General features: G+C 45.2%; 1 pseudogene; it reads left to right on the top strand.

Annotated features, from left to right (window-relative positions):
* The first annotated feature begins 2,715 nt into the window (after nucleotides 1–2,715).
* On the top strand, nucleotides 2,716–20,980 carry LOC101425484 (T-box transcription factor T pseudogene; annotated as a pseudogene).
* The last annotated feature ends 2,074 nt before the right edge of the window (nucleotides 20,981–23,054 follow it).

Here is a 23,054-nt window from a genome sequence, read left to right as displayed (position 1 = left end):
GACTCAACAGCCTTTCCTCTGGCTGGGGCGGGGCCTCCTGGCCTGGCCCATTCCAGGATGTCCTCCTGCCCATGGAGTGGCACCTCAAAGGCTCTGAGAAAGGCTCACCTGCCCAGCTGTCTCCCTATGGGTCCCTCCCAGAGCTATGTGATCATTGGCATCATTGAGGGTTCGCCACAGGCCTGAGGAGAAGAAGGGAGGCCTCTGGTCCGTCCTGTGACCACCCCACTAGGTCCCGGGCTGGGCACCCACCTGCACTGCTCTTGCCAGGACAGCTCCGTGGCATTTCTGGCACTAAACCTGTTGATGGGCACCTGAGGCGATTGGGCACCTGTTGACAATTAGGATCTGGCCGGTAGGACCCTCCTCCCAAGACCTCCTGTGGGGCAGGAGAGCACGGCAAGAATGCAAGGGTCAAGCTCATGACCTGGGGTGGGGATTTCCTCCTCGAGGCCACTTGGTCACCTCCAGCCTCAACTCATGGAATCAGTCACCCGGCTCTCTCGAATCTGAAACCCACCACTCCACCTCTCCCACCTCCCAACCCTCACCGTGGAGCCAGGAAGTGGGCCCGCTGTCCCGTCCCAGGCAGTGCCACCTGGCAGCAAAGGCACCAGACACCTGTCAGCAGCTCCCACCTGGGACCAGCGGGCGGGCGACGCGGACGATCCCCCAGGCGGCCACGCGGTGGCGCCAGAGCGCAGGCGCGCGAGGCCTGCAGGGACCCGAGGGGCCGAGCTCAGCTCCCAGGGGCAGGGGCAGGGGCAGGGGCAGGGGCAGGGGCAGGGGCAGGGGCAGCGGCAGGGGCAGGGGCAGGGGCAGGGGCAGGGGCAGGGGCAGGGGCAGGGGCAGGGGCAGGGGCAGCGGCAGCGGCAGGGGCAGGGGCAGGGGCGACGGGAGGGGGCTGCTGGCCCCACCTCGTCCTACTGGGCCACCCTGGCGGGCAGGTCTGATGACGGCGGCCTGAAGGCGTCGGGCGCAAGGTTTTCGGCTCCGCCCTGCCCCCCGCTTCCCGCTGGGAAGGCGGCCGTCGAGTCAGGGCGCGGCCCCCCAGCCCCCGCAGCCCCGTGGTCCCCAGCCCCCCGCAGCCCCGTGGTCCCCAGCCCCCCGCAGCCCCGTGGTCCCCGGGCAGCTGCCGCAGCAGGACTTCAACAGCTGCCCTCGTCGCGGGGCCTCGAGGCAGGGCAAGGGCTCTTGTGGCCTGCGCGGCGCAGCTGGGAGCTGAGAGGGACGCTCTGGAGAAGGCTCTGCAGGCTGTCGGCCGGGAGCCGGTGGGCTCTGAGGTCGACGCCCGCTGAGGGCCCTGGGGCCGCTGGAGGAAAGGTGCCTCCCTAGCGGAGACAGGGAATTGGGGGTGACGTTCATCCAACCATCTTCCAAGGACTTCTGCCTTGACGGGACGGCAGAGTCCACGTGCCTGAGGGAGGGGGCACGGGTGGGCTTCGCAGTCAGCAGAAGGGCTTTCCTGTGAAGTGAGGTACAGGGTGGGGAAGGGACAGCAGGAAGGGGACCTCCACCGTGGGAGGCTGGAAGGAGGCCCCAGGCCCCCGGAGTCTCGGCTTCCCACGCCCCCTCCCCTCCCCCACAGCCTTCCTGGCAGAGGCAGAGGGACCCCGGCCAGACCCTGCCAAGCCCCGACCCCGCAGGCTTCCCAGCCGAGACCCAGGTTGGGCCCACGGGCGAGGTTCTCCTAGGAAACCCCTCCCGGCAGAGGCAGGCTGCTCATCCGACCGCCCGCACCGCTAAGCCCCGCGGAAGCCCGCGCATGCTGCAGACCCGCGGCCACAGACTCCCGCGCTCGCCTCTGGTTCCCCGCGCCCTCGGACGGAGAGAGGCTGGACCCACGCCCCGCCCGCCCACGTCCAGCCGCCGTCCCCTGCAAGACGCCGCAACAGCTGAGCATGGAGCACGTGCTCACATCCTAGTCCCTCTGCACCCTTGACCCTCTGAGGCAGCTTCAGCGGGACTCAGAGCAGGAGGGACCCCCTGAGGGTGTTTTCTGCTGACCCCAACACGCATCAAAGGTCCCCGCCTGGTGCGCACTGACACCTGCAGTCCACGAAGGGCCCGGAGAATTGTCCACTGGTGAGGCCGGAGCGAGCTCTCCAGACCTTCCCTCCACCTCGCTGGTCCAGCTGTGGGTGGAAGTCAGCGCGCGCACACACACACACACACACAGGCCCTGAGAAGGACTCCTGAGGTCCCCACCACCTCGGGCGACGCCCTCCCCGGGGCCCAGGCGGAGGAAGTTTTCATCCTGCAACCTCCCAGAAGGAAACTGGCTGAGGAGGAGCGGCTGGGTTCCACTGGAACCGCCCCCCTGCTGTCACAAGGGGACTCTGAGGGGCCCCAGAGGGAGCACAGGTGGATGGGAGGCGCCCTCCCACACCCTGGGGGCAGACTGGCTCCCTGCCCCCATGGCCGGGGTCAAGCTGTGAGGAGCTACCCGAGAGGCCTCTGTGCCAGTGGAGCCAAGACCCCTGAGCTCCCAAACCTGCACCCCTCCCTAATCCTCACCTCGACTCGCTGGGGGGGTGAGGAACACTGAATTTGGACCCCCAAGTCCTGGTTCCTGATGGATAGCGGGCTGGGAGCCAGACTGCTGTTGGAATCCCTCATTTGGGAGAGCAGTTGACCTTCCAGGATGGTGGACGAAAGGTCTGCGGGAGGCCCCTGGACACAGGCGTCAGCCTGTCAGGGGATCTCAGAGTCGGGATGACCACCAAGACCCTCGCCAGTGGGGGTAGGTAGAAGGACAGCTCTGTTTACACTGGGGGGCCCTGCACGGCCTCCCAGACTGGAGGGTAGACACTGTCCAGACTGCCAAAGGGGCCAGAGAGAAGCTTCTGTTTGCCCCAAGGACCATCTTGTCCCAACAGGCCTGCTGTAGCCCCCGAACCCCTAAGCCTAACCCCTAACCTGAACCCAGCACATGACAGATCTATACCTAACTTCTTTCAGAACCACCAAATGGACTCCCCAGTGGCTGTACCATTCTACATCCTCAGCAACGGGGAATAAGCACTGCTATCTCTCCACATCCTCTCCCACACTTGTGGTTCTCATTGCTGTTGTTGTTTTAAATACTGGTCACTCGTAATAGGTGTGAAATGATATCTCATTGTATCTGTGATTTGCATTTCCCTAATAGATAGTGATGTTGAGCATTTTTGTGTGTTTTTTCACCATTGGCACTTATCCTTTAGCAAAATATCTGTTCAAGTCCTTTGCCCATTTTTAAATGTGTCTTTTTATTGTTGAGTTGTGGGATCTCTTTATAACTCATGCATATAAAACCCTTATCAGAGGTGTGTTTTCCAATTATTTTCTGACATTAAGCAGGCTGCCTTTTTTCCTTTTTCTTTCTTTTTTTTAATTTTTGTATTTCCTCAGGCTGCCTTTTTACACACTTCTTAAAGTCCTTTGAGGTGTAAAAGTCTTTAATTTTGAGGAAGCCCCATTTATCTATTTTTTCTTTTGTTACTCATGCTTTGGATATAAGGTTTAAGAGGCCCCACCTACCACAAGATATTAAAGAAGTTTCCCTACATTATCTTCTAGGAGTCTTAGAGTCCTGGCTTTTATGTTTAGGTCTTTGATCCATTTTGAATTTTTCCCTGTAGAGGGAGTAAGATCGGGGTCCTCTTTCATTCTTTCAGCTGTGGACATGCAGTTCTCCCAGCACCATTTGTTGAAGAGACTTGGTAGCTGTATTAGTCAGGATTCTCTAAGGAAACAGGACAGGAAATATCTGTAAATAGTACGAGAATTTATAAAATTGTCTCACACAACCATAGTAATGCACAAGTTCAAATTCTTTGCCTGGTGAGGTGAACTAAAATTTTTTTGAAGATTCGGAGCCATTGTGAGTCCTGCTTGAATAGGGTTGTTGCAAATTACTACTGACTTTAATCATAGGACATGGTAGTACTAAGAGATGCCCTAGTAGATCTACAGTATTCCAGGCAAATGCTTCTTTACCTCCACTGTGTAGGTACAGTCCTAATTCCTCTTTTTTTTTTAGGAGGTATTGGGGAATGAACCCAGGACCTCGTACATGAGAAGCAGGTGCTCACCCACTTGAACCACATCCATTTCCCCCATTTCCTCTTGATAGTCAGAATCAATCATCCTAGCCAGTATGGTAATTCCCTTCTTTGCCTATTAATTCAAAAGCACAAGGAGCCCAAAGTGGCAGTCTTAACTTCCAGTTCAAAGGAATCATTGTTCTGTTCCCTGGATGAAGCACTCCTCCTTTTTGAACTAAGACCTGTAGACCATGGCAAGCAGATGTAGCTCAACTGATAGAGCATCTGTCTACCATATGGAGAGTCCAGGGTTCAATCCCCAGGACCTCCTGATCTGTGTGGTAAGCTGGCCCATGCACAGTGCTGCTGCATGCAAGGAGTGCCGTGCCACATAGGGGTGTCCCCTTGTAGGGGTGCCCCACATGCAAGGGGTACACCCTGCAAGGAGAGCCACCCCATGTGCAAAAAGTGCAGCACACCCAGGAGAGGCACTGAACACATGGAGAGCTGCCACAGCAAGATAACACAACAAAGAAGAGATGCAGTTTCCCAGTACCACCAGATAATTTAAGCAGATGCAGAAGAACACACAGCAAATGGACACAGAGGATAGACAATGGGGAGAAAGGGGAGAGAAATAAATAAAAAATAAAACTTAAAAAAAAAATTTATAGACCAGCAGAGGTTAAGGTTGCAGGGACAAGAAGCAAAAATTTCCCTAGGGGATCACTAAGCGCAATAGTGAGTGGTGCCACTTCCATTTCCACCCCTTGATTATTGGACCCATGAATCCTGGCTATGGGAGAAAGAGCACCATTGAGTGGATACTGATTTAGAGCACACACAGATCCTAGAGAACATTGCCCCAGTCCTTCAAGGTTTTCCCACCTAGTTGGCACTGTAAGTGAGTCTTTATAAGGCCATTCCACCATTCTATCAACCCAGCTGCTTCAGGATGATGGGCAATATGGTAAGACCAGTGAATTCCATGAGCATGTGCCCATTCACACACACTACTTGCTGTGAAGTGCATTCCTTGATCAAAAGCAATGCTGTGTGGGATATAATAGTGGTGGATAAGATATTCAGTAAACCCACATACGTTAATATTTGTTGAGTGCAGGAAAGGCAGCCCAATGTCCACATGATGTGACTATTCCAGTTAGAACAAATAGCTGCCTCTTCCATGATGGAAGTGGTCCAATTTAATCAGCCTACCACCAGGTAGCAGGCTGATCACCTCGGAGAATGTTACCATATTGGGGGCTGTGTGTGTCTCTGCTGCTGGCAGATTGAGCACTCAGCAGTGGTTCCAGCCAGGTCAGCCTTGGTAAGGGGAAGTCCATGTTGCTGAGCCCGTGCATAACTTCCATCCCTACCACATGGCCACATTATGCATGAGCCCAATGGGCAATGACAGGAGTGGCTAGGGAAAGAGGCTAAATGCTAACCACAGAGTGGGTCATCTTATCCACTTGATTATTAAAATCTTTCTCTGCTGAAGTCACCCTCTGGTGAGTATTCATGTGGGACACAAGTATTTTCACGTTTTTGCCCACTCAGAAATGTCTATCCACATATCTCTTCCCCAGACCTCTTTGTTACCAATTTTCCAATGATGTTAACTTCCAAGTCCCTGACCATCCAGTCAAACCATTGGTGACAACCCATGAATCACTGCACAAATGCACCTCCAGCCATTTCTCCTTCCAAGCAAAATGAACTACCAGTTGCACTGCTCAAATTTCTGCCCACTGGGAGGATTTGCCCACACCACTGTCCTTCAGGGACATAACAGAAAGGGGCTGCAATGCTACAGTTGTCCACTTTAGGTGGTACCAGCATATCATGCAGAACCATCTGCAAACCAGGACTGAGTTTTCTCTCCCTCAGTCAGTTGATTGTGAGGAATGCCGCAGGAGGCCAAAACTATGGACTGGGAAAAAGAAAGCAACATGACAGGAGTGGTGACCATGGGCATTTGGGTCACTTCCTTGTGTAACCTATTTGTGCCTTCAGGGCCTGCTCAAGCCCTATCTCATTTATACCACTTCCACTTTGTTATGGGGTGCTGCTGTGCACGCCCAACTTTATGGTTTGGTGTGTCAGACAATACCCAGCTCATGATAGGAAACTCAGGTCTCATAGTAACTTGGTGGCCCATAGTTACATATTCAGTCTCTACTAAGGTCCAGTAGCAAGCCAAAAACCATTTCTCAAAATGAGAGTATTTATCTGCAGAGGATGGCAGAGTTTTGCTCCAAAATCCTAAGGGTCTGCATTGTGATTCTCCTGCAGGGGCCTGCCAAAGGTTCCAGACAGCATCTGTATTTGTCACTGACACCTCCAGCACCATTGGATCTGCTGGAGCATATGGTCCAAATGTCAATGCAGCTTGTACAGCAGCCTGGGCTTGTCAAAAATCCTTCTCTTGTTCCACTCCCTACTCTCCTATTTGGCCTGCATCCATGGACAAAACAGATGGATCTTGTAGGATTTTCTCAAACAGTGATACCACATCTCTGACAGTGGCTACAATTGGAGTCATCACCTGGTTAAGTTTACAATAATCTACTGTCATTCTCTAAGATCCATCTGTTTTCTGCACAGTCCAAACAAGAGATTTTGAATGGGGTGTGGTGGGAATCACCACCCCTGCATCCTATAATCTTTCATGGTAGCCCTCATTTCTGCAATCCCTCCAGGAATCCGGTATTGCTTTTGATTTAATATTTTGCTAGGTAGGAGCAGTTTTAGTGGCTTCCACTTGGGCCTTTCCTAATAACCCTCACTCTGCAAGTCAGGTATCCAATGTGAGGATTCTCTCACTTACTGAGGATATCTATTCTAATGATGCATTCTGAAACTGGGGAAATACCACACAGAATGATGACCCATGCTATTCACTGTGAGATGGACCTGAGCTAAAGCTCCATTGATCACTTGGCCTCCATAAGCCCCTACTCTGGTGGGCTACAGTGACAATTAATGCTACTTATGAACCAGTGTCTAATAATGCCCAAAATGTCTGATCATTTCCTTTTCCTCAATGCACAGTTACCCTGGTAAAAGGATGTAGGTCATTATAGCAGTTTGATATGGTTATGAATCCCAAAAGTAGACATTGGATTATGCTTGTAATCTTGTCTGTACCTGGGCATGATTAAGTTATGATTAGGGCTTTGATTGGGCCATGTCATTAAGGTGTTGAGTTCCTACTTCTTGGTGAGTGGGGACTCACAGATAAAAGTCATGCAAATGGACAGAGTTAAGAGCTTTTAATGGAGTTTTGATGTTGGAGCTTGATGCTGAAGCTGGAGCTCTGGGGAGAGAGACAGAGCCATTTGCCTGATAGTCTACAGCTGACCTGTTGAGAAAACAGAGGCGCTGAGCCCAGAGGAACCGAGGAAACCTGAACCCTTGCAGACATGAACAGCCACCTTGCTCCAACATGTGAAAATAGATTTGGACGAGGGAAGTAACTTATGCTTTATGGCCTGGTATCTATAAATTCCTACCCCAAATAAATACTTTATAAAAAACAACCAATTTCTGGTATTTTGCATCAGAACCCCTTTGGCTGACTAATAGTCATTTTGGGGAAAGCTGGGAGGAAGGATAACAGTATAAATTTTTAGCAGTGTCACAGGATCCTTCCCCAAGGGCAGATGATCTCCTCATTCAAGGGGCTCTGGGTCTATAAACTGCCTCAAGTCTGGGCATTGATTAAGAGACCATTCTCTGTTTCTGTAGTTCAAGTTAAGGTTTTGTGCACTTGACCTAGAACTCTTCTGTTTATACAGATAAAGTAGGAATTTAGTAGACTTCCCATCTATTTTACTTTTAGATATCCTGTGATCTATTAACTAACACCATAGGTCTATGGCACTCAAACTTGATTGATGCTTTGAGTCTGCCTTTCATCGTGGCAGCCACATCCACCTTGTTTTGGGGGATTAAGTAGTGATGCAAGGCTTCTTCCATCCTGGGACCTGATCCTCCCCATGGTGTTTAAGGATTCTCATTCCGTGATGGCAGCCACCACAATGATATCTGGCCTACAGAGAAGATCAATCACAACGGTCTCAGGGAAGATGGAGTTAGCTATAGATCTCATAGTGAAGTCATGTGCTGGGTGAGGGTTAAGAAGATGGAAGTTAGATATAGACCTCACAGTGCTGGCTAAAAGTGTGCCCTCTGGACTTTCCTGGGGTGGGTGGGTATGTCTTAAATGGTGAATCCATTCTAGCATTCCAATCTCTCTAAGCCTCTGGATCTCCTCATCTACAGTATACCAGGGTAAATCAGGAAATTTGACCTCATACATTCTAGGCCATCTTTTGATCCATGTTTCAGCCAGTTACCCAAACTGTTAAAGCCCTCTCAAACCTCTTGAGTTATAACCTTGAATTCAGAATCTCTGCTTCGTGGGCCCATACAATAAATTTAGCCTGATCCAACTTTAAATTTCTTCCAGTATTATCCCCTACCCTTAGTATGCATTTCCACACATATTCCCATGATTCCAGTCTATATAAATTGAAAAACTCATGTAGTTCTTTTAGAGTATAGTGTACTTCTTCATGGGTCACTCTCTGTACTTCAGCTTTGGGAGTCTTTGTGATTTTATTCTAGTTATAGGTCTGGAAGAGAAGAGGGATGATGGGGGTAGGTAAGGAGAGGAATTAGAAATGTCTTGCAAGCTACTGATCTCAGGCAATTCCTTTGTAGTTTCAACTGGTGAGATAGGATTAATCTGTTCAGGCAGTGGGTAGATGACCATCTCCTTAGGGCAGGATGGAGGTAGATGATGATTTTTTCAGGGCAGGGAGGAGGTCCGGACTCCCTGGGTCAGGCTGGAGGCTGGGTGATACAAGCTTGACATATTGTGGTGCCCCACTGGACAGACCATTACAAGTTTTCTGGCAAAGTCTCAGCAGAATTTAGGGTTTCCATGTCCCCCCCCCAATATCATTATCGACCTCTATGTCCATCCCCAATCCTCAGGGCTCCCCTCTTTTCCAAACAATGCCCTCACGTTAACAGCTGACACCCTACAAGTTTGATATTTTAGTTCCTGTTGTAAATCCGCTACTCATACACTTTTTCAGAGGTATCAAATGTGCAGCTGTGTGAAACAAGATTTTCTTTTAGAGCACACATAGAAATTTTAACATCATTCATACAGTGCTTGAGTTGCAAATCTGAGATCTTCAATTCATCCCTTTCTTTCATAACTGTATCCAGCATATTTAGGAACAGTCATCTAACATCATTGTACCTTTTAATGCCACAAACCTCTTATGGTGTTAAAAACATCCCTGTCTCTTATAAGCCTGGAAATAGTAGTATCCAGTGGTGATATCTGGCATATCTCACATTAGATTAGCCATCACAGTAGGATTATTTAAAAAACCAGTTGATCATACATGTGAGGGTATATTAACTATTACTCCAATTCCATTGATCAATGTGTCTACTTTTATGCCAATAACATGCTGTCTGACCACTGGGGCTTTGTAATATGCCTCAAGTTAGAAAGCATGAGTCCCCTGACTTTGCATTTTCTTAGGATTCTTTAGGATATTTTTGGCTTTGGGGGGCCCCTTTCCATTCTAAATAAATTTGGCTTTCTACTTCTCTAAAGTAAGCTGTTGGAATTTGGGGGGGGGGGTGTTGAGTCTGTAAGTAAGCTTGGGTAGAATTGACATCTTCATATTATTTAGTCTTCCAGTCCATGAACACGGAATGTCCTTCCATTTGTGTAGGTCTTTTCTGATTTATTTTTGCAATGTTTTGTAGTTTTCTGAATACAGGTCTTTTACATCCCAGGTCAAGTTAAATCCTAAATATTTGGGGCCTTTTGTTACTATGGTAAATGGATTTTTTCCCTTGATTTCCTTCTCAGCTTGTTCATTAATAGTTTATAGAAACACTACTGATTTTAGAGTGTTGATATTATATCCTGCCACTTTGTTGAATTCATTTATTAGCTCTAGTTTTGTTGTAGGTATTTCAGAATTTTCTAAATATTAGATCATGTCATCTGCAAATAATGAGAGTTTTACTTCCTCTTTTCCAATTTGGATGCTTTTTATTTCTTTTTCTTGCCTAATTTCTCTACCTAGAACTTATAGGACAATGCTGAATAATAGCAGTGACAGTGGGCATCCTTTTTCCTGATCCTGGAAATCTTTCAACCTTTCCCCATTGAGTATGATGTTGGTTGTGGGTTTACTTCCTAACATATTATAAGAGCACAGCACTACTCTGATATCAAAGCCTGGTAAAGACAACACAAGAAAAAAAAATTCAGATCAAGTTCCCTTATAAATATAGATGCAAAAATCCTCAAAAAAACCTCCCATGACCAAGCAGGATTTATCTTAGGTATGCAAAAGTGATTCAACATAAGATAATCCATTAATGTAATACACTGCATGTTTTTGTTTCCTAGACTGCTCAAAGCAGATACCATGAAATGGGTTGGCTTAAGTGATGGAAATTTATTAACTAACAGTTTCAGGCTACAAAAATGTCCAAATCAAGGCATCATCAAGGCAATGCATTCTTCCCAAAGACTGGCTGCCAGTGATCCTTGACTCCTCTGCCACATGGCAAGGCATGTGGAGGCAACGGCTTCTCTCTCTCTTCTCTACCAGTTTTGTTTCTTTCAGCTTCTTGCTTCCATGGTTTTCTCTCTTTGTCTTGCTTCTGTTTATAAAGGACTCTACTAATAGGATTAAGACCCATCCTGAATGAGGTGAGGCCTTAGCAAAAGGTCCTACTCACAATGGGTTCACATTCACAGGAATGGATTAACCTTAAGAACATGTTTTTCTTACACCCATAAGATTGGCAGCTATGAAAAAAACAGAAGAATACAAGTGCTGGAGAGGATGTGAAGGAAGGGGAACACTCATCCACTGCTGGTGGGAATGCAGAAGGATCCAACCATTCTGGAGGACAGTATGGCGGTTTCTCAAAAAACTAGCCATAGATTTGCCATATGACCCAGCAATACCACTGCTGGGTATATACCCAGCAGAACTGAAAACAAGGACACAAACCGATATATGTACACCAATGTTCATAGCAGCATTGTTCACTATTGCCAAAAGTTGGAATCAACCCAAATGCCCATCAACAGATGAGTGGATCAATAAAATGTGGTATATACACACAATGGAATACTACTCGGCTGTAAGAACAAACACACTACAAACACATGTGATAACATGGATGAATCTTGAGAACCTTATGTTGAGTGAAGCAACCCAGACATTGAAGGACAAATACTACATGACCTCAATGATATGAAATAAACAAGCTGCCCTAGATAGCAAGAGACTGAACGATAGGCTTACAGGAAATCGGAGGGTGGAGGAAGGATATGAGCCGATGTCTGCAGGGGTGGAATTTAAGACGAGATGGTGGTAAGTATGAACACAAAGAAGAGATAAAAGGGGGGCAAGGGGTTGCCTTTGGTTGGGGCTTTGCGGGTTTGAGGGTGGCTGGGGAGGGACGGATGGGTAACGTTGCCCAAAAGTGGGGGGAGGGAGGGGTAGCATACGAACACAGGAGAGGGTCAGGTGTTGGTGGAGAGTAAAATGCCGAGAAAATCATATCAAAATATAATAAAGAGGGTTACCTGTTTAGAATGCTCGGAGGGGAGGGTCTGATGCAGGACGGGCTCCTGGGGAATGCCTAAATGCTCATTCTGCCAGAGTGGGTGATACCATGGGGTAGAAACCCAAGTAGTGAGAGTGGGGGTGGACCCACATCCTGGGGAGGACTAATGCCATCAAATAGAGGGAACTGTATCCCTCGAGAGAAAGGGTGGCTCCCAGGGCATTGGGGCAGTTGAGCAAGTTAGGCCCTGAACACTATTCCATCTATCTCTGGAAGTGGCTCCTCAGGAAACGGAGGTTGGCTGTCACTGTGGGCACCAAGGTGGAAGGGAAAATGGACATTAAATGTGTGGAACCAAAGTAAATGGGGAGTAAGAGAGGAGTTTCTTGAGAGTACACAAGGATGGATATAAAACATGTAATATTACACCATAACATATAGGAGATGACAGACTGATAATGTAAACCATAATGTAAAACATAGGATAACTAAAAATGTAAAGAACTGTGTATCCTAAAGTATGCACCATAATGTAAGCACAGATGTCACCTTGTTAGAAAGCTAATGTCTCAGACTCTGTACATCACTTTAAGTAAATATGATATGAATAGGGCGTAAGAGTATCACTGTGGAAGGGAAAAGGTTTTCTGGTGGATGTGTGGGAGTGCTGTATATTATATATATACATTGCTGTGGTCTAGGACTCCTGTGAAGAAAAGCTGAATAATTAGGGGGGGAAAAAAAAAAAAAAGAAAGAAAAAGATAGGATGTGGAATTTTTTCAAGTCAACATTCTTTATCTAAGTTCTTTATCTAACTTTATCCAAGTTCTTTATCTATCCTTTAAACCCATCGCTATATGCCATTCCCTAGTAAGGGACCATGACATTATATTGGGCTTCAAATTTCGGGGAGTTCTGGATCACAGAGTGTTTCAACAATGGCAATGGAGGGATACTGGTATGGGATACCAATGACAGGTGATATATGGCTGACAGGGAGCTGTACAGAACATATGTCCAGGGTGCATGGTAATGTTTGGATATACTCATAGTGGCAACAATTAAAAACCACAGCAGGGGGGGTACTGGGTTCCTGGCCAGTGGTGCTCTGTCGTGGTCCCTAGGGGAGCAGCGACAGTCTCCCAGGTACAGTGGCGGGGACCGGGAGGGAGTGAGGGTTCAACAGTGAGCCCCTGATGCTAATGACTATGCTTGTGAGCTGATAAACCTAAAATAAGAACAAGGCCTAGAGCAACATTGTGCCTGGGAATTTCCTCCTGTCAACCTTCATGTTACTCAAATGTGGCCAGTCTCGAAGCCAAACTCAGCATGTAAATGCAATGCCTTCCCCCCAGCGTGGGACATGACACCCGGGGATGAGCCTCCCTGGCAACGAGGGACCACTATCAACTACCAACTGATGATGCAACTGGAAAATGACCTTATACGGAAGATTCAATGCGGATCAGCAGAATATCCATGTCTACATAAAATACCATGACTTTAAAATGCTGTTTGACCTAAAGTAAGGGGGAAATGGAAAGGAGAAATGAGTTTATATGGCTACGAGTTTCTAAAAAAGAGTCTGGAGGCTGGCAGAAGGATTGCCCTCATGCACAACTGAGCAGAGTCAGAGAGACAGATAAAGCAGATACAACCCCCAGATACTGGTTCCTTTGAGGGCTAAAGAGACCCATGGGAGTTATGGTCATGGCCGATGGGGTTAACTACCAGGGCAGATGGCCCCTCTTTCGAAATGGTGTCTATGTGTGATGAATCTGGACTCAGATGGGATCTCCCTTCATAAGACTTTCATGCTAATGTGCTGGAGGTGCAGCTAATGTTGGGGTTTAAGATATATTTAGGGGATTTGAATCTCTGGACTGACAATGTGATAACCAGGTCCTGAGCCTCAACAGACTCCAGCACCTACAATCTGATCTATTGGACTTACCACACTCAGCTAAGATGGAGTTGAAGAAGGACAACCACCACACCATGGAGCCTAGAGTGATTACAACTGAAAATGGGAGGATTGCATCCAGCATCCATGTGGAATCTGAGCCTCCTCTTGACATAGAGGTGCAATGGACACAACCAACCCAATGTCCACATAGAAGAGGTGGCATTGGATTGGGAAAAGTGGACATGGTGGACGATGGGTATGGGGAAAGGCAGGAAGAGATGAGAGGTGGAGGCGTCTTTGGGACATGGAGCTGCCCTGGATGGTGCTTCAGAGGTAATCACCGGACATTGTAAATCCTCACAGGGCCCACTGGATGGAATGGAGGAGAGTATGGGCCATGATGTGAACCATTGTCTATGAGGTGCAGAGGTGCCCAAAGATGTACTTACCAAATCCAATGGATGTGTCATGATGATGGGAACGAGTGTTGTTGGGGGGGGGGGAAAGGGGGGGGTGGGGGGGTGGGGTTGAATGGGACCTCACATATATATTTTCAATGTAATATTATTACAAAGTCAATAAAAAAATAAAAAAAATTAAAAAAAGAACATGTTTTCTAATGTATATACAGCTCCAAATCACTATACTTTATTGCAGAACAGAAAATACCACAAAATCATCTCAGTAGATGAAGAAAAAGCATTTAACAAAATCCAGCACTGCTTCTTGATAAAACCCTTAGAAAACTAGGAATAGAAGGAATCTTCCTCAACATGATAAAGGGCATATATGAATAACTCACTGCTAACATCATACTCAATGATAAAAGGCTAAAAACTTTCCTTTTAAGATCAGGAACAAGACAAAGATGCCCACTGTCACCACTGTTATTCAACATTGTACAAAAATTCTAGCCAGAGCAATTAAACAAGAGAAAGAAATAAAAGTCATAATAATTGGAAAGGAAGAGGTAAAACTTTCACTATTTGCAGATGGCATGATCCTATATACAGAAAATCCTGAAAAATCCAGAACAAAGCTCCTAGCACCAATAAATGAATTCAGCCAAGTGGGAGGGTACAAGAGCAATATGCAAAATGAATAGTGCTTCTACTATACACTGGTAATGAAAATTCAGAAGAGGAAATTAAGAAAATTCCATTTACATAGCAACTAAAAGAATTGTTAGAGGAAAACAGTGTTCATTGGAAAACAGAGACTGATGATTGCAGGCAGAAAGTTTTGGGGGAAGCTCCCCCAATGGAATGTGTCTGAAGACTAGATCTCAGCCTCCCCACCAGCATGGTGGGGGTCTGAAGAGAGACTTCAGCCTACCTCTCACAGAGGTGGTCATGAATTTATACAGTACATCTATAGGTAGGACAAAGCTTAGTGGGAAGGAGTTTGGACTTGGGACTTGGGTAAGACCTGAGGGCCAATAGGGATGGCTAGGGAATGGTGGGCCAGAGAAGCAGGAGGGGTTGGTGGTGTCATGTGGCTCCTTGGTCTATTGTTGTGAGGAAATGAACTGTATCTGAACATGTAGGCTCTGGATGGGGGCTGTTCTATGTCACAGAAATACAAATCACTGTTAACAACTGTAAACCTTGTGATCAGTTAATCATTATAAAAAACCTTGTAAGGGAGAAACTCTAGAATCAAATATCTAGGAATAAATTTAACCAAGGGTGTAAAGGATTTATACACACATACAAAAAAAAATAACACAGGGAAATGGACTTGGCCCAGTGGTTAGGGCGTCCGTCTACCACATGGGAGGTCCGCAGTTCAAACCCCGGGCCTCCTTGACCCGTGTGGAGCTGGCCCATGGGCAGTGCTGATGCGTGCAAGGAGTGCCGCGCCCACGCAGGGGTGTCCCGTAGGGGAGCCCCACGCGCAAGGAGTGCACCCGTAAAGAGAGCCGCCCAGCGCAAAAGAAAAGTGCAGCCTGCCCAGGAATGGTGCCGCCCACACTTCCCATGCCACTGACGACAACAGAAGCGGACAAAGAAACAAGACGCAGCAAACAGACACAGAGAACAGACAACCGGGGGTGGGGGGGCGGGAATTAAATAAATAAGTAAATCTTTAAAAAAAAAAAAAAACAGAACATTACTAAAAACACCTGAATAAATGGAAGGACATTCCATGTTTATGGATTGGAAGACTAAATATTGTCAAGATGTCAATTTTACCCAAAGCAATTTTTAGATTCAATGTAATACCATTCAAAATTCCAACAGCCTTCTTTGCAGAAATGGAAAAGCCAATCACCAAACTCATTTGGAAGTGTAAGTGGTCCCAAGGTTACAAAGCCATCTTTAAAAAGAATGAAGTAAAAAAAAAAAAAAATGAAGTCAGAGAAATGATACTTCCTTATTTTAAAATTTATTACAAAGCTGCAGTGCTCAAACAGCATGGTAATGGCACAAAGTGTCAAATTATCATTGGAATCTAATAGAACTCAAAAATAGACCCCATGCATCTACAGCCAAATGATTTTTGACAAGGGTGCCAAGTACACTCAAATAGGAAAGAACAGTCTCTTCAACAAATAATTCTGGGAAAACCGGATATCCATATGCAAAAGAATGAAGGGGGACTCTTGTCTTACACCATATATAAAAATTAACTGAAATGGATCAAAGACCTAAATATAGTAACAAGAATCAGGACTATAAAACTCCTAGAAGAAAATGTAGGGAACCACCTTCAGTACCTTGTATAAGCAATGGTTTCTTAGACCTTACACCAAAACCACATTCAACAAAATAAAAAATAGACAAATGAGATGTCATCAAAATTTAAAACTTTTGTACATCAAAGGATTTCAACATAAAATTTTAAGGACAACCTTCAGAATGGGAGAAAATATTTGAAAGCCACATATATTATAAGGGTTTACTGTCCAAAATTTGTAAAGAAATCCTACTACTCAACAACAAAGAGATTACTACCTGAATAAGCATGGGCAAAAGATTTGAAAAGACATTTCTCCAAAGGTGATATACAAAAGGCCAAAAAAGCACATGACAAGATGCTCATCATTATATACCAGGAAGATGGAAATCAACAACATGAGATACCACTTCACACACACTAGAATAGCTAATACTAAAAAAGATACCAACTACTGGAGATGATGTGGAGACACAGGAACACTCATTTTTGGTGGAATTGTAAAATGGTACAGCCACTGTGGAAAACAGTTTGGCAATTCATCAGAATATTAAGTACCATATGACCTGGCAATTTCACTTCTAGGGTTATACTCAAAAGACTTGAAAGCAGGGACTCTGACAGATATTTGCATACTGATGTTCATAGCAGCATTATTCACAATTACCAAAAGGAAAATAGTGATGGTAGAACAACATTGTGAATTATATATTTGCTGAATTATATATTTGAATATGATTAAAGGGAAAATTTAGGTAGTATACATCTGATTAAAATAAAATATTTTTAAATAATTATACTACATGTCCAAGTGATATTTTTTGCAGGAATATAAGGATGGTTAAACACAAGAAAATCACTCAATGTAATAGACGACATTAATAGAATGAAGAAAAAAAACCACATGATTATCTCAATTGATGCAGAAAAGGCATTTGACAAAATATAACATCAGTTCATGAAAAAAACAAACTCAGAAAACCAGGAATAGAAGAGAACATCCTCAATATCATAAAGGAAATTTATGAAAAACTTACAGCAAATACCATAAACAGTGGTGAAAGACTGAAGCTTCCCCTAAGACCAGGAAGAAAACAAGGGTGCCTGCTGTCACCACTGTTATTCAATATTATACTGGCCATTCCAGCCAGAGCAATCAGATAAGAGAGAGAAATGAAAGATACCCAAAATGGAAAGGATGAAGTCAAATTATCCCATTCTCGGATGACATGTTCTGATATATAATAAATTCCAAGGAAGACACAATGCATCTCTATGAGAACTCCAGCAGCATTTTTGGTATAAATGGAAAAGTTGATCCTCAAATTCATATTAAATCACAAGGAGCCCCAAATAGCCAAAACAATCTCTTTTTTTTTCAAATTCTACTCAATTTATTCATTTTTTTTTAAGACATTACATTAAGAAGATATGATGGGGCACCTCCTTACTTCCTGGCACTAAGGGGTGCTTGAGGCTCCCCTTTTATGTTCCCTGCCCATCTCTCCAAGGAGCCCTGGTGCCCTTCCACAATCCAGCTGTGCACCATCCCTTCTAATTTAGTCCCAGAGCGTGTACCTGAGTGAGACTGGGTCGGGGGCTACACAGGGTGCCTGCCAGCAGGGCCGTCTGCCCAGGAGGGCCCAGGACTGTCCTCACAGTAACAAGGTGAAGCTCTACACCCAAGGGCGCCCTGTGAGCCCACGCAGCCCCCAGGGACTGTGCCAGGTGCCCAGGACTTCTCTTGGACCACGGGTGTGCTATTGGCAAGGTGGGACCAAGCAGACCTGCAGCCTCACTTTGCAGGGGTGAGTCCAGGGGCCCTCATCCCACGGTGGGGTGCGAACACGACTCGCCTCACTTTAGCCTCGCCTTTGCCTAACTCCCTCCGAGCCTGTGTCCTGAGATGCACTGGCTGGCCTGGGGTTTCTGTGGCTGCTGCCCCTTCAGAAGTGCTGCAGGGGTGCTGCCTTGGAACAGCTGCTTTCCCACTGCTTGGCTCGCGGCACAGACAGGACACGCTCAGCCTGTCCACTCCGCAAGTCCTGACATTTCTACTCCGTTACTTGTCCCTTTTAAAACCACACTGGCTTTACTTCTTCATCATCATGAAGCATATGATGTGTTTTTTTTTATTAAAGATTTATTTTTTATTAAAAAAAAAAGATATGAGGTCCCCACTCACCCCCACCGCCCCCACCCCACCACTCCCCCCACAGTAACACTCTCCCCCATCATCATGTCACATCCATTGCATCTGGTGAGTACATCTCCGGGCATCACTGTACCCCATGTCCCGTGTTCCACATCATAGCCCACACTTTCCCACGTTCCATCCAGTGAGCCATGGGAGGACATATAACATCCAGCAATTGTCCCTGGGGCACCACCCAGGACAACTCCAAGTCCTGAGAATGCCTCCACATCTCTCCTCTTCCTCCCATTCCCAGCACCCAGCAGCCACCATGGCCACTTTTTCCACACCAATGCCACATTTTCTCGATGATTAACCACAATAGTTCATGAATAGGATATCATTAAGTCCACTCTGATCCTTACTGTCAAAACAATCTTGAAAAAGAACAAAGTTGGAGGTCTCACATGCCAGATTTTAAACCTTACTACAGAGTTAAAGTAATTAAGAGTGTGGTAACGGCCTAAAGATAGATTTATAAACCTTTGGAGTAGAATTGAGAGCCCAAAATTAAATCCACATCTCTATTGCCAGTTGATTTTCAAAGAAGGAGCCAATCTTCATTCAATGGGAAATAATTGTCTCTTCTATAAATGGTGTTGGGACAACTGAAAATCTACATACAAAAGAATGATTGTGGACCCCTATCTCTTACCAAATTTAAAAATTAATTTAAAAATGTACCAAATATCTAAGTGTAAGAGCAAATACTATAAAGCTCTTACATGAAAATACAAGGAAATGTCTTCAGGATCTAGAAGGAGGCAATGGATTTTTAGATTTTATGCCAAAATCACACATACCAAAGTAAAAATAGATCAAAGGGACTTCATCAAAATTTTAAAATTCTGTGCATCAAATACATTAGCAAGAAAGTGAAAGACAACCTACAGAATGGGAGAAAAAATGGAAACTATGTATCAGATAAGAGTTTAATATCCACAATATAGGAAGAGAGTCTACAATTCAACAACAAAAGACAAACAACCCAATTTAAAAATGAGGCAAGGATTGGAATAGACATTTCTACAAAGATGATATTCAAATGGTCAGTAAGTATATGAAAAGATAAACATCATTAACCATTACAGAAATTCAAATTAAAACTGTGAGAGTCCCAATGCCCTCCTCTAGTCATGCCTTACAGGAGTTCAAGTGGAACCATTTGAATTCTCCCACCCCCTTCCCCCAACTCTTCATCTTCACCCTTCTCCTGGATCTGTGCCCAGGATCTGAGAGCCTTTGTGGTTCTTGGCTGGAGTGGCCTGCTTACTTGCAACAGTGGCCACCAGGAGTGAAAGCTTGGGGCTTCCACTCCTAGGAGTTGGGGCTTCTGGGCACGGTAGGGAGGGCTCTGGTGAGAGGACGAGCTTTTCAGGGCAGAAAGTTTGGGGAAAAGCCTGCAGTATTGAGTGAACCATTTGCTGAGAGCCATAGAGAGCAAGCTGCAGAGGGAGCAGTGAGAAAGGGTTCCCACTGAGCATGAGCTGGTCATCTACCTGGAACAGAGCAACCTGTGGCTGTACTCAAAGAATTCTCCAACCAGATAAACATCACTAAGGATGGCCAAAGGACGTTCCTGGTGCTGAAGGTGAATGTGTGTCCTGGACACCATGTTACTTCCTCCAGGACTTGACGACCAACAACTACCACCAGAGGTACATGATCGGAAAGTGGGCACACCGGCTGAAGGTGCCCATCTCTTTCATCAAAGTCAAACTCACCAGCAAGCTCAATGGCAGGGGCCAGATCATGTTGGACTCCTTACATAAATATGAACCCTGCATTCACATAGTGAGGGTTGAGGGACCCCAGTGGATGATCACCAGCCATTGCTTTCCAGAGACTCAGTTCATAGAGGTGACAGCTTACCAGAATGAAGAGAACATAACTCTTAAAATTCAATGCAATACAGTGGCAAAAGCTTTCCTTGATGCAAAGAAAAGAAGCAATCAAAGATGTGCCAGAAGGACCTGGATTCATCAAGCTGGGTGTTCTCAATGAATCCAGTGCCATCTGCCCACCTGCCAGCCCCCAGTCTCAGGTTGGAGGTCCTCTCTCACTCTTCTCCATGCATGGCTGTGGAAGATACTCTGCCCTGAGGAGCCACCACTCAACCCACCACCCCAGTCCTTATATTCATAGGAATACTCTCCAACCTATCCTGACAAGTCATCTGCAAGTCTATCCATGTTCCAATCTCATGACAAGTGGTCCAGCCTTGGGATGCCTGCCCATACCAGCATGATACCCATGAGCACCATGAGAACATGGATCCACCTACTGGTTCTAGCCAGCACCACAACCTGTGGTCTGTAAGTAATGGCTCCAGCACACCTGGCTACCAGACCCTAGGGATGTGCAATGGGCTGGGAGCCCAGTTCTTTTCAGGCTCCACTGCACATTGTGCATCACTCACCCTCATGATCTCAGCTTCTTTCTCAGCTTCTTCCCTGCTGTATGAAGAGGGTGCCACGGACACAGACATTCTTGACAGCCAGTATGATAACTCAGCAGAAGTTTGACTCATAGCCTTATGAACACCATGTTGCCACCTTCCATGTGGATTACAGTCTTTTTCTTGAAAGATACACTGATTTTTTTGCTGTGGCAACCGAGGGTTGATTTGACTTGTCTACTAGAAAAGTATAACATGGGGCAAGGGAAGGAAATAAAACATTATAACTTCATTGTAAATTTAACAAGCACACCAGAACAAAACAAACCAGCACTAATGCCACCACCATCTATTTTCCCATTATCTGCAACAGCAGTTTAGTCCTGTAGCAGTTTCTATGCTACAGGTGAATGTAAGTTTGAAAACAATGTATTTTTTGCCTAAATCACCATTATTCATAATAAAATAAATTACTTGCTAGGGTCCAGAAACTTAATTTTTGTATCATACAGCATAAAGATCACTTTGGTACAACAGAATTTATAAACTCTGCTGGTCTTATTTCAGAAATAAAAAAATCACACTTTTAATTTTCCCCTTGCTTTGAAGTAGTTTTCAGGACCATTTTGTGACAATTACCATAGTTACAGGTTAGCTCTTATGAACGGAAGTAATCTGAATACAACAGATTTTAGTTGAAATGTATATTTGCTCTGTCTACTAGAAATTGTGTCACTTTGAGTAGAGTTATTTTCTTGTATTGGTAAACCTAGCACTGGTCATATTTTTCTTCTGACAAAGTAGCCAAAGACTATCAGAAGAAAGCATTTTCTATGAAATAAAGGCAATATGAAAAAAAGAAAAAACCTACAGTGAAATACCATTGCACATCCACTAGGATGGTTACTGTTTTGAAAAAACCTAATAATAACAAGTGTTGGTAACACTGTGGACAAATAACAACCTTCATACAGTGTTGGTGGGATCGCAAAATGGTGCAGCCATTGTAGAAAAGAGTTTGGTGGTCTCATAAAATTATCCATATAATTAACATATGACACAGAAATTCCACTTGTAGGTATACACTGAAAAGAATCAAAAGCGGTCTCAAACAGATATTTGTACACTAGTGTTCATGGCAACTTTATTCATAATAGCAAAAAGGTGTTTTTAGTTTTAGTTTCCTAGGCTGCTCAAACAAATACCAGGAAATTACTCAAGTTCAACAATGGGAATTTATTTGCTCATGGTTTTGAGGTTAGGAAGAAGTCCAAATCTAGGCATCATCAAGGTGATACTTTCTATCTGAAGCCTGTGGTGTTCTGGGACTAACTGCTAGCAATCCTAGATCCTTAGCTTGTCACATGGCAAGGACACAGCATCATCTCCTGGTTCCTCCCATCTCTTCTGGGTCCCATTGATGTCTAGCTTCTGGCTGCTCCCTCTGACTCTCTCTCTGTGTCTGAATTTCATTCCACTTATAAAGGACTCTAGAATTAGGATTAACACTCATCCTGATTAATTTAGGCCACACCTTAACCTCATCAAAAGGTCCTACTTAAAATGGGTTCACACCCACAGGAATGGATTACATTTGAAAACATATTTTTCTGGGGTACATACAGCTTCAAAATAATATGCAAACTAAGTGTCCATCATCAAATGAAGGAATAAACAAGATGTGGTATATCCATACACTGGAACATTATTCAACCATAAAAAGAAAGGAGACTTGAAGACATTGTGTTCAGTGAAATTATCCAGAAATTATCCAGAATTTATTCTAAAATTATCCAGAATAAAAGGGCAAACACAATATGAAATAATTATAATAAGGAAATACATAGTCACAGAAAGCAGAATGATTACAAGAGGTGGCAGGAAATGGGAATGAGTATGAATTGGGCTTAGATGATGAAAATGGTCCCGAATTAGTGGGGAAAGTTACACTATTGGCAATTTGTACTTAATTTCAAAGCACTGTTCAGCATCACTTGAACCCTCCATCCAATGTCAGTACTGTGGACTGTATGCTGTGCTTATCACCACTCTACACTTCTCATGAACATGCATTAACAACCAGCCCCTTGGCAATCTCTCCATCCATGGTCTACTCATTGGGTTCCATATTCAGCCAATTGCATCCAAAAATCTGAAGTCAGAATACACTGGATGCATGAACACTAGTGAACCATCCAAATGTCTCATATTTGGAC

The sequence above is a fragment of the Dasypus novemcinctus genome, chromosome 9 (genome assembly GCF_030445035.2).
Source record: "Dasypus novemcinctus isolate mDasNov1 chromosome 9, mDasNov1.1.hap2, whole genome shotgun sequence".
NCBI lineage: Eukaryota > Metazoa > Chordata > Mammalia > Cingulata > Dasypodidae > Dasypus > Dasypus novemcinctus.
The sequence above is the reverse complement of the archived record's forward strand: the minus strand, read 5'-3'. Positions and strand labels throughout refer to the sequence as shown.